We start from the raw sequence: 14,290 nt of genomic DNA on the forward strand, positions 1-14,290 counted from the left end.
TGCTTTAGGGAGTATGGACTCTGTAACAATATTAATTCTTACAATCATGAGTGGTATATCTTTCCATTGTTTGTATCATCTTCAATTTCTATTATTAATATCCTACTATCATTACTATTATCCTACTCTTACTACTATCTATTATTAATATCCTATTAATATCACAGTATAGTTATTTCATTTCCTTTGTTAAGTTTATTTCTAGGTATTTTATCCTTTTTAATGCAATTGTAAATGGTGGTGTTTCTTAGTTTCTCTTTCTGTTACTTTGTTATTAGAATTTAAAAATTCGACAGATTTATGTATATTAATTTGGCATCCTATAACTTTACTGAATTTATTAGTTCCAGTAGTTTTTTGGTGGAGCCATTAGGCTTTTCTATATATAGTATCATATCATCTGAAAATAATGAAACTTTTAATTCTTCCTTACCAATTGTATGCCTTTTACTGGTTGCTGTGGGTAGGACTTCCTGTATTATGTTGAATCAAAATGGTGAGAGTGGATATCTTTATTGTGTTCCAGATTTTAAAAGAAAATCTGTTTTTCACCATTAAGTATTATGTTAGCTGTCACTTTGTCATATATGGCCTTTATTATGTTGAGGTATAATTAATTCCTCTAAACTCACTTTGGTGAGAGGTTGTATGATTAATGAATATTATGCTTGTCAAACGCTTTTTCTGAATCTACTGGGATGATCATCGGGTTTTTATACTTCCTCTTGTTAATCTGGTGTATCACATTCATTGATTTGTGCCTATTGAACCATCTTTGCAATCCTGTGATAAATCGAACTTGATTGTGGTGAATGATCTTTTTAATATATTATTGATTTTGGTTTTATAACATTTTCTTGAGGATTTTCGCATCTATGTTCATCAGAGATATTGACTTAGAGTTTTTTATTTTTGTAATGACTCTGGTTTTAATATATGGGTAATGCTTGCCTTGTAGAATGAATTTGGAAGTTTTCTTTCCTCTTCTATTTTGTGGAATAGTTTGAGAAGAGTAGGTATTAACTCTTCTTTAAATCTTTGGTAGAATTCACCTGTTAAGCCATCAGATGCTAGATTTTTATTCATTGGGAGTTTTTTGATAACCACTTCAATTTCATTATGAGTAATCAATCTGTTTACATTTTTGTACTTGCTTCTTGATTAGTTTTAAAGATTGCATGTTTCTAGAAATTTATCCAATTCTTCTAGTTTGTCCAATTTTTTGGCATATAATTTTTTATAATATTCTCTTATAATTCTTTATATTTCTGTGGATCAGTTGTTATTTCTCTTTCATTCAGATTTTACTTGAGTCCTCTTGTTTTTTGTTTTTTTTTTTTTTTAATGAGTCTGGCTATTTACCAATTAAGTTTATCTTTTCAAAGAATCAGCTCTTGGTTTCATTGATTATTTTTCTATTTATTTCTGCTTTTAAATTTTTTTTAACGTTTATTTATTTTTGAGACAGAGAGAGAAAGAGAATGAATGCGGGAGGGTCAGAGAGAGGGAGACACAGAATCTGAAACAGGCTCCAGGCTCTGAGCTGTCAGCACAGAGCCGGACGCAGGGCTCGAACTCACGGACAGCAAGATCATGACCTGAGCCAAAGTCTGCCGCTTAACCGACTGAGCCACCCAGGCGCCCCTATTTATTTCTGCTTTAACCTTCATTATTTACTTCCTACTACTAAATTGGGGCTTTGTTTGTTCATATTTTTCTAGTTCCTTTAGGTGTAAGGTTATATTCTTTGAGACTTTGTTTCTTCAGATAAGCCTGTATGACTACAAACCTCCCTCTTAGGACTACTTTTGCTACATCCCAAAGATTTTGGGCTATTGTGTTTCTATTTTCATTTGTCTCCATGTAATTTTTTTTAATTGCCTTATAGTTCTTAGTTCACTTATTGGTTATTTAGTACCATGTTGTTTACTATCCATGTATTTGTGTTTTTTTCCAGTTTCTTTCTTGTTACTGTTTGCTAACTTCATACTATTGTGATCAGAAAAGATGCTTGAGATTTCGATCTCTTAAATTGATTAAGACTTGTTTTGTGGCCTAACATATCTTGCAGAATGTTTCAGGTGTCCTCAAAAGGAATGTGTATTCTGTTTTTTAGATGGAATGCTCTGTATATGTATCTGTTAAGTCCATTTGTTCTAATGTATCATTCAAAGCCAATTCTCCCTTATACATTTTCTCTTTGGATGATCTATCCATTGATGTCTGGGGAATGTTATAGTCCCCTACTATTAAACTAAGAACAGATACTACACTTAATCTTAGCCAAAAGGCAGGAAGCAATGGTGACAGAGAGTAGATATACATGTGGTGAGCATAGCATAATGTATAAACTTGTCAAATCACTGTCACGCACCTGAAACTAATGCAACATTATGTGTCAATTATACTAAAAATAAATAAATAAATAAAAATTTTTAAAGACCCCTATTATTACTGTATTACCTTCTATTTTTCCCTTTAGGTCAGTTAATATTAACATTGTGTATTAGGTGTGCCTATGTTGGATGCATAGATGTTCGCATTTGTTATACCTTTTCACTGAATTAATCCTTTTATAATTATGTCTGTCTTTCTTTGTCTCTTGCTTTGGTTAAAACAGTCTTTGTTTTAAAGTCTATCTTGTGTGATATAAATATTACTATTCTGGCATTTGTTCCTCCCTGATCCATCTGCATGGAGTATCTTTTTACATCCATTCACTTTCAGTCTGTGTGTGTCCTTAGGTCTGAAATGAGTCTGCTGGAAGCAGCATATACATGGGTCTTGTTTTTTTTAATCCGTTCCATCATCGTATGTCTTTTGATTGGGGCATTTAGTCCATTTACCTTTAAAGAAATTATTGATAGTTACATATATACTGCAATTTTGTTGTTTTACATTAGTCTTATTTTTAAGTTTTTTATTTTTTTATTATTATTAATTTTAGTTAACACATAGTGAAATATTAGTTTCAGAAATAGAATTCAATGATTCCTCATTACACACAACACCCAATGCTCATCACAAGTGCCCTCATTAATACCTATCACCCATCTAGCCCATCTCCCACTCACCTCCCTCCATTAGCCCTCAGTTTGTTCTGTATCATTAAGAGTATCTTGTGGTTTCTTTACCTTTCTTCAATATGTTCATCTCTTCTGTTTCTAAATTCTCTAATTCCACATCTGAGTGAAATTATATGGTATTTGTCTTTCTCTGATTGACTGATTTCATTTAGTATAATACAATCTAGCTCTATCCACAAGGTTGCAAATGGCAAAATTTCATTCTTTTTGATGGCTGAGTAATGTTGAATTGAGTGTGTGTATGTGTATGGATTCTCTCCATAGTTTGGCTATTGTTGATAATGCTACTATAAACATCAGGGCATATGTACATCTTTGAATCTGTATTTTAGAAACCTTCGGGTAAAACCTAATAATGCAGTTTATGAATTGTAGGGTATTTTTATTTTTAGGTTTTTGAGGAACTTCCATACTGTTCTCCAAAGTTGCTGCATCAGTTTGCATTACCATCAACAGTGCAAAAGGGTTCTCTTTCTCCACATCCTTGCCAACACCTGTTGTTTCCTGTGTGGTTAATTTTAGTCATTCTGACAGGTGTAAAGTGGTATCTCATCATGGTTTGGATTTGTATTTCCCTAGTGATGAGTGATGGTGAGCATCCTTTCATATGTCATTAGACACCTGGATGTCTTCTTTGGAAAAGTATCTATTCATATCTTCTGTCCATTTCTTAACTGGATTACTTGTTTTTTGGGCATTTAGTTTAGGAAGTTCTTTATAGATCTTGGATAATAACCCTTTATCAGGTATGTCCTTGCAAATACCTTTTCCCATTGCAAAGGCTACCGTTTAGTTTTGTTGATTGTTTCCTTCACTGTGCAGAAGTTTTTTATCTAGATAAAAGTTCCAATAGTCATATTTCCTTTTGTTTTTCTTACTTTCAGCGACATGGCTGGAAATAAGTTGCTCTGGCAGAGATCAAAGAAGTTGCTGCCTGTGTTCTCTAGGATTTGATGGTTTTTGTCTCACATTCAGGTCTTCCATTCATTTTGAATTTATTTTTGTGTATGGTGTAAGAAAGTGATATAGTTTCATTCTTCTGTATTTTGCTGTCCAGTATTCCCAAAACCCTTAGTTGAAGAACTTTTTTCCATTGGATATTGTTTCCTACTTTGTCAAAGATGAGTTGACCATATAATTGTGGGTCCACTTCTGGGTCTTAAATCCTATTCCATTGACCTATGTGTCTGTTTTTGTGCCAGGAACATACTGTCTTGATTACTACAGATTTATATCACACCTCAAAAACCAAAACTGTCATGCCTCCACTTTTATTTTTCTTTTCTAGGATTGCTTTAACTATTCAAGGCCCTTTGTGGTTCCCAAAAATATTTAAGATTGTTTGTTCTAGCTCTGCAAAAAATGCTAGTATTATTTTTGTTAATATAATTTATTGTCAAATTAGCTAACATACAGTGTGTAGAGTGTGCTCTTGGTTTTGGGAATAGATTCCCATGGGTCATCACTTATATACAACACCCAATGCTCATCCTTCCTCAATGCTGATCATCCATTTTCCCGTCTCCCCCCCCCCAGCAACCCTCAGTTTATTGTCTGTATTTAAGAGTCTCTTATGGTTTGCCTCCCCCCACCCCTGTCTGTTTGAAACTATTTTTTCCCTTTCCTTCTCCCATGGTCTTCTGTTAAGTTTCTTAAGTTCCAAAACATATGATGTCTGTCTTTCTCTGACTGACTTATTTCACTTAGCATAATACACTCCAATTCCATACACGTTGCTGCAAAAGGCATGATTTCATTCTTTCTCAGTGCCAAGCACTATTCCATTGCACATATAAACCACATCTTCTTTATCCATTCATCAGTTGATGGATGTTTAGGCTCTTTCCATAATTTGGCTAGTGTTGAAAGTGCTGCTATAAAATTGGGGTACAAGTGCTCCTATGCATCAGCACTCCTGTATCCCTTGGGTAAATTCCTAGCAGTGCTATTGCTGGGTCATGGGGTAGATATATTTTCAATTTTTTGAGGAACCTCCACACTGTTTTCCAGAGCAGCTGCACCAGTTTGCATTCCCACTAACAGTGCAAGAGGGTTCCCGTTTCTCCACATCCTCGCCAGCACCTATAGTCTCCTGATTTGTTCATTTTAGCCACTCTGACCGGCGTGAGGTGGTGTCTCAGTGTGGTTTTGATTTGTATTTCCCTGATGAGAAGCGACATTGAGCATCTTTTCATGTGCCTGTTGGCCATCCGGATGTCTTCTTTAGAGAAGTGGCTATTCATGTCTTCTGCCCATTTCTTCACTGGATTATTTTGTTTTTCAGGTGTGGAGTTTGGTAAGTTCTTTATAGATTTTGGATACTAGCCCTTTGTCCGAACGTCATTTGCAAATATCTTTTCCCATTCCATCAGTTGCCTTTTAGTTTTGTTGATTGTTTCCTTTGTAGTGCAAAAGCTTTTTATCTTGATGAGGTCCCAATAGTTCATTTTTGCTTTTAATTCTCTTGCCTCTGGAGATGTGTCAAGTAAAAAATTGCTGCAGCTGAGATCAGAGAAGTTTACTGCTTTGTCCTCTAGGGTTTTGATGGTTTCCTGCCTCACATTCAGGTCCTTCATCCATTTTGAGTTTATTTCTGTGAATCGTGTAAGAAAGCGGTCTACTTTCATTCTTCTGCATGTTGCCGTCCAGTTCTCCCAGCACCATTTGTTAAAGAGACTGTCTTTTTTCCATTGGATATTCTTTCCTGCTTTGTCAAAGGTTAGTTGGCCACACATTTGGAATGTTGGCCATACATTTGGAATGCTTTAAATATGACAGGAATACGCTTAGATGTGAGTTTTAAAAGGATCACTCTAGGGACGCCTAGGTTAAGCATCCGACTTCAGCTCAGGTCATGATCTCATGGTCTGTGAGTTTGAGCCCTGCGCTGGGCTCTGTGCTATCAGTTCAGAGCCTGGAGCCTGCTTCAGATTCTGTCTCCCTCTCTCTCTGGCCCTCCCCCACTCACACTCTATCTCTATCAAAAAAATGAATAAACATTAAAAAAATTTTAAAGGGTCACTCTAGATGCTGTGCTGAGAATGGATAATGGGGGGTGGGGAAGATGTATGGAAGGAAACAAGAAGAACAATAGTTCTGACAGATGTTGATGGTTTGAATGAAGGAGGCAGATAGAAATTAATGGATTCAGGATATTTAATAAGCATAATCATAATTCTCAATGGATGGATGGATGATGAGTTATTAGATAGGATACTCAAGATTTATAAAGATTAAAAGATAAGTAATCTGAACCTTGGAGAATGCCTTAAGGGTCACATGTGGATGAAAACAAGACTGGTACGTCAGAGAGGAGGCAGGTGAATGAGGATGAAAGAGTCAATGCTGCCAGGGAAAAAAAATGTCAAAAAGTAAGGGTGATCATCAGAAATATCATTTGCTACACAGGAATCAAGAGCTAAGAGAAGACCACCAAATTACATGACTAAAGTCTCTGGCAACCTTTCAGAGAACTATCTTGCTGGAACAGTGAGGATGCAAACCAGACTGAAAGGAAAAAGATATTAATAGCTATATAGAGACATTGTTATTTTTACTGGAAATCTTTCTAAAATCATATTGTACATAATTTAATCTTACCTTTATGATAAAGAACAGATCTATTAAAGTTATATACTTAAATATTCTTGTTTACTTTTATATTTTCTGCCTCCTTCCTTCTGTAAGCTTGTCAACTTTGATTTCACACCAAAGATTATTTCTATCTCCTCAAGTTCCACCCTACCTACAAATTTCCAGAGCTGAAAACCCATATAATCAATATAGTTAAAACTGTGTCTAAACAAGAAGAAATAAATGCTAAGTATCTCCTTTGAGAAGTAAGGTGCATGAACATTAGTGCATGTATTTTATAACTATTTTAACTACTGAAAGTTTTCCCACCATCCCACCCAAGGTATCAGTAATAGTCTCAAAAAATAAGATTGCTGGATATGTGTTTGTTTCTATATATCAATACAGTCATGCTAAATTCTTCAACTTTGTATTCTATAATTTGAGGTCAATAGTTGAGAAAATACAATAAATGCACATGTAACTAATTTCATCTGGTGAATTTCTACTCATTCTCAAACTAATTCTTTCAACAAATTTTTTTAAGGTTGTTTGTTTGGTTTTGGGTTTTTTCGCTTTTTTGTTTTGTTTTGTTTTGTTTTGTTTTTTTGAGAGAGAAAGAGAGAGCAAGTGAGCCCATGCACAAGCCCAAGAAGGGCAAAGAGAGAGGGAGAGAGAGAATCCCAAGCAGGCCCCATGCTGACAGCCCAATGTAGGGCTCGATCCCATGAATGGTGATATCATGTCCTGAGCCAAAATCAAGAGTCAGATGCTCAATTGACTGAGCCACCCAGGTGTCCCTTAACAAGTATTTATTGAGCACCTATCATGTGCCAGCCGTTGTTCTAGGCATCAGGGTATGAAAGAAAAATTCCTACCTTCATAGTTTATATTTTACTGGAGGAGACAATAAATAAAAAATATAAATAATAAAATATATGTTATATTAGATGGTGGTAAGTACTAAGAAGAAAAAATAAAGCAGACAGGGGATTAGGAAATGTCAGGAAATAAGAGTTGAAATTTTACACAGGGTCACAGAGACATTTGAGCAAAAAAAAAAAAACAAAAAAGAACTGAAATGAATGAAAAAAACCATGCTTTCTGAAAAAACATTCCATGCAGAGTATTAAAGTATAATTCCTATATTACCTCTTTTAAAATGTCTTCCTCAATTGTCTCCCACCCTCCCCCCACCCCATCCCACCCCATCTATACACACAAAATGAATCACTTCCCTTTCTAGGCTTTCACTACTGACCACTGACTATCTGCTATGCTTCTGGCAATTCCAATCCATACAACAACCCCGTAAGATATTGTCATGCCTGTCATAAGGGTGCACTGAGGCTCTGCTCAAAGTACAGCAATCGAACAAAATTGGGATCACAAAGAAGGGGCTGTCTGGCAAAACCATAAAGGAAATATAGCCACTGCTGGACATGCTGCCCAAGATACAATGAGGGAGAAATACCCAGGCTTCTCCTTTCTACCTGCCCTTGAATCTCCTCCTAGAATTTCCTATAAGCTGAACCTAGTCAGAATCCAGATGATAAGGGAGCCCGGGAAGTGCAAATATCAAGACGTTGGCCCCTGCAATACAGAGAAAAATGGGGAAAGGATGATAAATCAAACAAACTGCAAACAGGTAGCCTGCACAAAATATCCTCATAGCTTCAGAAGGCAAGTCTATCTGAAAGCTGTATGAAACCCACAATTTGTATGGATTTTTCAATACTGCAATACACTATCAAAAGTAGAACTATTTTATAAACATTAAAGCATAAAACCACAGACAACATTCTAGTTTTGCTAATTAATGTAATTTTAAATTTGTTTGCAAATGGAAAGCAATAATAATATAAAATTTTTAAATATTCCAATTTTAAGTGTATCATGTGGCTATCACTTGAAAAAGTATTTATGTTTAGATTTTAAACCATTACACACATATAATCATTCAAGTAGTGTCTTAAATCTTGGAAAGAAGAGGGCTATAAACAAACTCAATCAACCACATTTAATCAAGTGACATGTTCCCTTTTTTGGTAGTTATTTTACAACTAAAGCATAGGAGGGGTGTTTTATGTGTATTGGAAGTCCCCTTCAAAACACTGTCTCAGATGATTTAAAAAGAGCAGCTGAAGATAAGTGCAAATAAGATTTTATTAAACACAGTTCATACTTCTTCAACTGTTGTTTCCAAGGCCCTTTGTTTCAGGACTGTTATATTGGAAATGTCATCACACTTAGAGGAAAGTTATTTGGGAATGAAATGTTTTACTTTTTCCTTAAAGTGAAGTAGAGAAAATAGAAAAGAGAAAAACATACATGTAGATACATAGCCATATATATGCATATATAATTCAGTAAAGGGGTCAGAAATTTAAAAAACAAATGAAAACCCGGGGCGCCTGGGTGGTTCAGTCAGTTAAGCATCTGACTTCAGGTCAGGTCATGATCTCCCAGTTGGTGAGTTCGAGCCCCACGTCAGGCTCTGTGAGGACAGCTCTGAGCCCCGAGCCCGCTTCAGATTCTGTATCTCCCTCTCTCTCTCTGCCCTTCCCCTTCTCTCTCTCTCTCTTCTAAAATAAACATTAAAAATTTTTTTAAAAAAAGAAAACCCTACAATAATAGAAGTTCAGCTTTGTTTCAATTATGAGTCAGAAATAACAGAATTAAATTATTCATCTATAGTTTCATAGCTGCCAATACTTCTCCAACAGAATTTCTAGACACAGTAAAACACTTTATATTTCATAACCATGCTGTTTTCTCCTAAATATGCTAATTTTTCCCCTGAAAGAGATAATGGCCTTGAAGGGGGCATATTCTGGCATAAAATGATAATATCAATATGAAGCAAATTTTTATCAGATCTTATGTTAAAGACATTGTCAGATAAAAGCATTTATATTTTATCCTAAGGACAACAGGGAGTCATGAAAGATTTCAACAATAAAGTAGTATAATCCAATGATTTGCATTTTAGCTTTGGTAGCATTGTGCAGGATGGACCAGAAAGAGTTGGGGATAAACTTCAGAATCCAGTCAGAAAGCTTCCATACAAGTCCAGCAAACCTACTGAGGATGAAGTCTAGGGCTGAAATTGTGGGGCTGAAAAGGTTGCAAGATTTTATAATCATTCATTTATTAACAAGCAGAGAGAAAACAGAGTACACTGCCTAATATTTTCTCTTACTATCATCTTTATGGGAAAAATTCCAGTAGGGACAAAAGACTAAACTCACTTGTCAAGGCCATAACTTTGGATTAGCAAAGCAAGCAATGCAGCAATACATATAAATCAGGAGGGTCCACAGGGCAGAGATAGACACAGAATGAGGTTGTGGAGAGGAGGAGAGCAACCAGCAGAGAGACCCATTCAAGTCAGGTTCGGGATATAGACACATGGATGGTGTCATTACAATATGTGCTCTGGTAAAGCACATTTATTTCTTTAAGAATGAAGAAAAGAATGAGACACTACATATATATTAGAAATAAATTAATTAAATTATTTTTTTGTTAAATTAATTATTTTAAAAGTTTTAGTGAGCCCTTACTCTCAGGAATACTCTTCATTTCTGAAAGTTAGTTATAGTTTGCCATTTCACTCTGGTAGCAGAGTGCCATTATCACTCTTGCATTTGGGTCTTTCTGGATATCATAAGAACCGGGTAGTTTTTCCCATTGCTAAAATTTATCAGGATAATTCTTACTAATCCTTTAATATTCAGCTCATTGGAGCCTCTTCTAAGAAGTCTGCCAATTTGCCACCCCACCATCCTACGATACCCTACTGAAAAAGACATGCTTTTGATATGCTTTCTCATTACACAGTACTTACCCCAATTAGAATTAGAGGTACTACACATCATGGTTAGCCTCTGACAGGCCCCAGGGTAAGCCATTTGTCCCAGCATCCCTTCCAGGTTAGCACTTGTTCTGGACAAAAATATTTGCCTTAGACAATAAATTTTGTCATCAACTTAATCACAGCCTCTGTCAGGGGAACCTGGGTGGCTCAGTCAGATATGCATCCAACATCAGCTTGGGTAATGATCTCAAGGTTCGTGAGTTCAAGCCCTATGTCAGGCAATGTGCTGACAGCTCAGAGCCTGGAACCTGCTTTGGATTCTGTGTCTCCCTCTCTCTGCCCCTCCCCACCTTGGGCTCTTACTCTTTCTCTCTCTCTCTCAAAAATAAATGAACATTAAAATTTAAAAAAAATCACAGCCTCTATCAGTCTCTCCCACTTAACTCCTTTAAGCGAGGAAGTGTGGGTTGTATTCCTCCCACGGGGTATAAAACATATATGCTGATTGGTATATTCATAGAAAATAAAAAGTAAGATTCTACCACATCCCTCAAACAATGTAAATCAAGAGCTCTAACATAATTATAATAACACACAACTTTAAAACTCTTCTTCCTTAAACAGAGAAGTTTATCTAATTTCTGTGAGAATGAAGAAGGGGCAGATTCTACAAACAGAAAATTCACTATTTATTTTTTTCTTAGAGAGGCTATAAACCTAGGCCTCATATACTATATGATTTGATTTTTAAATATTTGTAAATGTCTCTCAACATAATTTTCTGCAAGAGAACCTTTCTTAATTTAAAGGTTAATGGTCATAAGCCCTTGGTATGGAGTGATCAATTTTTCTGCTAATCTATTTTTCTGCTACATCACTTCATTCTTTAACTTAGGAAACTGAGTATCATATTTTTAACTTTAAGTTACAACAATCTTGTTTTCCTCAGAAATTATAAAGACCTAAATGCAAAATTTAAAAATATTGGAACTATTGCTAAATGCTTGATACTGAGATAAGCTTTTATATAAATTATGACCCGACATAGCACAAATGGTTACGAGCACAAATTCTGGAGTGAGGCCAACTGGGTCTGAACCCCAGGTCCACAACCTAGCAGCAGAGTGACCTTGGCAAAATTATCTAACCTCTTGGTGTCTGTTTCCTTACCTGTTAAATGAAAATAATAATAATAGAAGCTACCTCACAGGTTTGATATGAGAATTAAATGCATTACTTATGTCAAACACTTAGAAATTTGCATGACAGTAAATTCTATATTCATATTTAATACTATTGTTATTTTAATCATATCTAAATTGAGTTCAAACCCCAGTCTGATACTTGATTAGTTAACTGTAGAGTCATAGGCAAATTATTTAACATCTCTAGGCCTCTACTTCTTCATCTTTAAGACAGAATAATAATACCTACCTCAAAAGATATGAGGATTCAATGAGATAAAGTATGTAAAAGTATGTTGTGAGCTTCACAAAATGCCTGTGTCTGACCATTTACTATTATGAGACAGGCCCAGATACAAATCCTGGCTCTACCTCTTAAAAACAGTTTAATTTTAACATATGTTTATCCTCTCTAAGCCTGATTTTCTTTACCTGTGAATCAGCATTAATAATACTTACTCTGAAGAATTGTTGTGATAATTGTATTTATTTCATATACATTTATTGAACACCTATTATGTACCAGGCTCTGGACTAAGCATGATATATGGTGGTAACCAAGAGCTCCTACAGAGTTACAAACTTCAGACATTTAGACAAGTACTTCTAGTAGACTGGAAAGTATATAGACTGCAATGGGTCTGTACAGATGGGATCCTAACCTAGTCTAGAAAGTCCTGAAAAGATAAGTATTATAGGTGATACATGTTTTTTTCTTTTTTTTTTTTTTAATGTTTATCTTTGAGAGACAGAGACAGACAGAGCACGAGCAGGGGAGGGGCAGAGCGAGAGGGAGACACAGAGTCTGAAGCAGGCTCCAGGCTCTGAGCTGTCAGCACAGAGAACGATGCGGGGCTTGAACTCCTGAACCATGAGATCATGACCTGAGCCAAAGCCAGACGCTTAACCAACTGAGCCACCCAGGCGCCCTGTTACAGGTGATACATGTCAAGCTCCTTATTCAAAGACTGGGACACATTACGCATTTGAAAAATGATAACTATAATTAGCCATTTTTTTAAAACCTTGTAAAGTATTTTCTCTATTTTTAGACTGATAGGATGGGGTTCAAAGACATAAAGTAATTCCCAAGATCAAATCAGGCTAGGATTCAAAGCCAGGTCAACTGAATCCACACATTGTTCTTCCCACAACTACAAAGTTAACTCCTGATGCCAAAGGAGAATGTTAACTTAAAATCTCCAAATATTCTTCTAATTCTGGCCCTTCTTATTAACACCCAGAACAATCTTAGATTGCCTAGATTTTCCAAGCCTAAAGAACTTACACTAGAATGACCAAGAATACTATACGCCCAGAAAAGCAAGAATTACCCAGAGCATCTCCCTCTTGAGATCTCCATCAAAATATACAATCTTTACCTAAGTCCTTATCTCAGTGTATGATCCTGGGGTAACCTAATCTAAGGGTCCTATGTTGTAGGGTTGTTCTAAGGATTGGTAATAACACTATAAATATACCCACAAAACTACCTGGCACATTTTGGCACTCTTGGAATGATATACATGTGCCAGAATTATAACCTGAAGTTGATAGCCATATATTGTCCTGTCTCTTTTATATATTATACTACTTAGCATAATGTTCTATAATATAGATATGTTTTCCTAATTTTATAGATGAGTAAAAGTTAATATACGAAACCAGTTCTGTCTGAAACCAAAACCTGTGTGTTTGGCATTATATTATAATGCCATTGTAAAAAAATTTAGTTAACATAGTGCCTTCTAGATTTATTCACATTGTCACAAATAGGATTTACTCTCTTTAATAGCTGAATAACATTCCTCTGTACCTGTGTGTGTGTGTGTGTGTGTGTGTGTGTGTGCATGCATGCATGTCACATTTTCTGTGCCCATTTCACATATGGAAGGATATTTATGTTGTTTCCATATCTTGGCTATTTTCAATAATTTTGCAATAAAGTCAGTTGTACAGCAAATTGAAAAGTTGCCAGAGACTGGTGGAAGGAGGAAATGGGGTGATATAACTAAAAAGATACAAATTTTCAATTATATGAATAAGTTTTGAGGATCTAATATAAACCATGATTATAGTAATTAATAATACAGTATGGTATATTTGAAAGTTGATAAAAGTAGATCTTAAGGATTTTTAACACAAAGAAAAGTTATCTGTGTTAATTATGTGAGGACATTGATGTGTTAATTAGCTAAATCTTGGTAATTATTCTATATTATATATAGAATATTTTATATACATGTATATATATCAAACCATCCCATTGGACACTTTAAATAACTATAATTATATTTGTCAATTATTCCTGAAAAGTTAAAAAGAAAAAGTATATCAACCATTTGCATATCTAAAAAAAAGTGAGATATTAACCTAAAACCCCTGATTTCTATTGTAGTCATGGCACATTTTCATACTGTGCCAAGAATAAAAACTATTTTCTTTCAAAAGGAAATAAAACAGTAATTTTTAAAGATTACACAAATAAATATAATAAAATTCCATCATAGAAATTAAAAATAAAAGTTTTAAGTTTTTATTTCCATCGTCTTGAAATGGTATATAAACAACTGAACCATGTCTTTCTTTTACTGACCCTCTTTCATGCCACAGTAATTTAAATATTA

At 35.1% G+C, this 14,290-nt stretch overlaps 1 protein-coding gene and 1 pseudogene across 8 annotated transcripts in view; both read right to left on the minus strand.

Annotated features, from left to right (window-relative positions):
* The window catches only part of LOC123597854 (BEN domain-containing protein 5), a 1,446,709-nt gene that overhangs the window by 1,283,497 nt on the left and 148,922 nt on the right, over nucleotides 1-14,290 (minus strand). The gene's annotated exons all lie outside the window — the stretch shown is intronic.
* LOC123600065 lies at nucleotides 2,200-2,302 on the minus strand (annotated as a pseudogene).

This window comes from Leopardus geoffroyi, chromosome C1 (assembly GCF_018350155.1).
Source record: "Leopardus geoffroyi isolate Oge1 chromosome C1, O.geoffroyi_Oge1_pat1.0, whole genome shotgun sequence".
In the NCBI taxonomy this organism is placed as follows: domain Eukaryota; kingdom Metazoa; phylum Chordata; class Mammalia; order Carnivora; family Felidae; genus Leopardus; species Leopardus geoffroyi.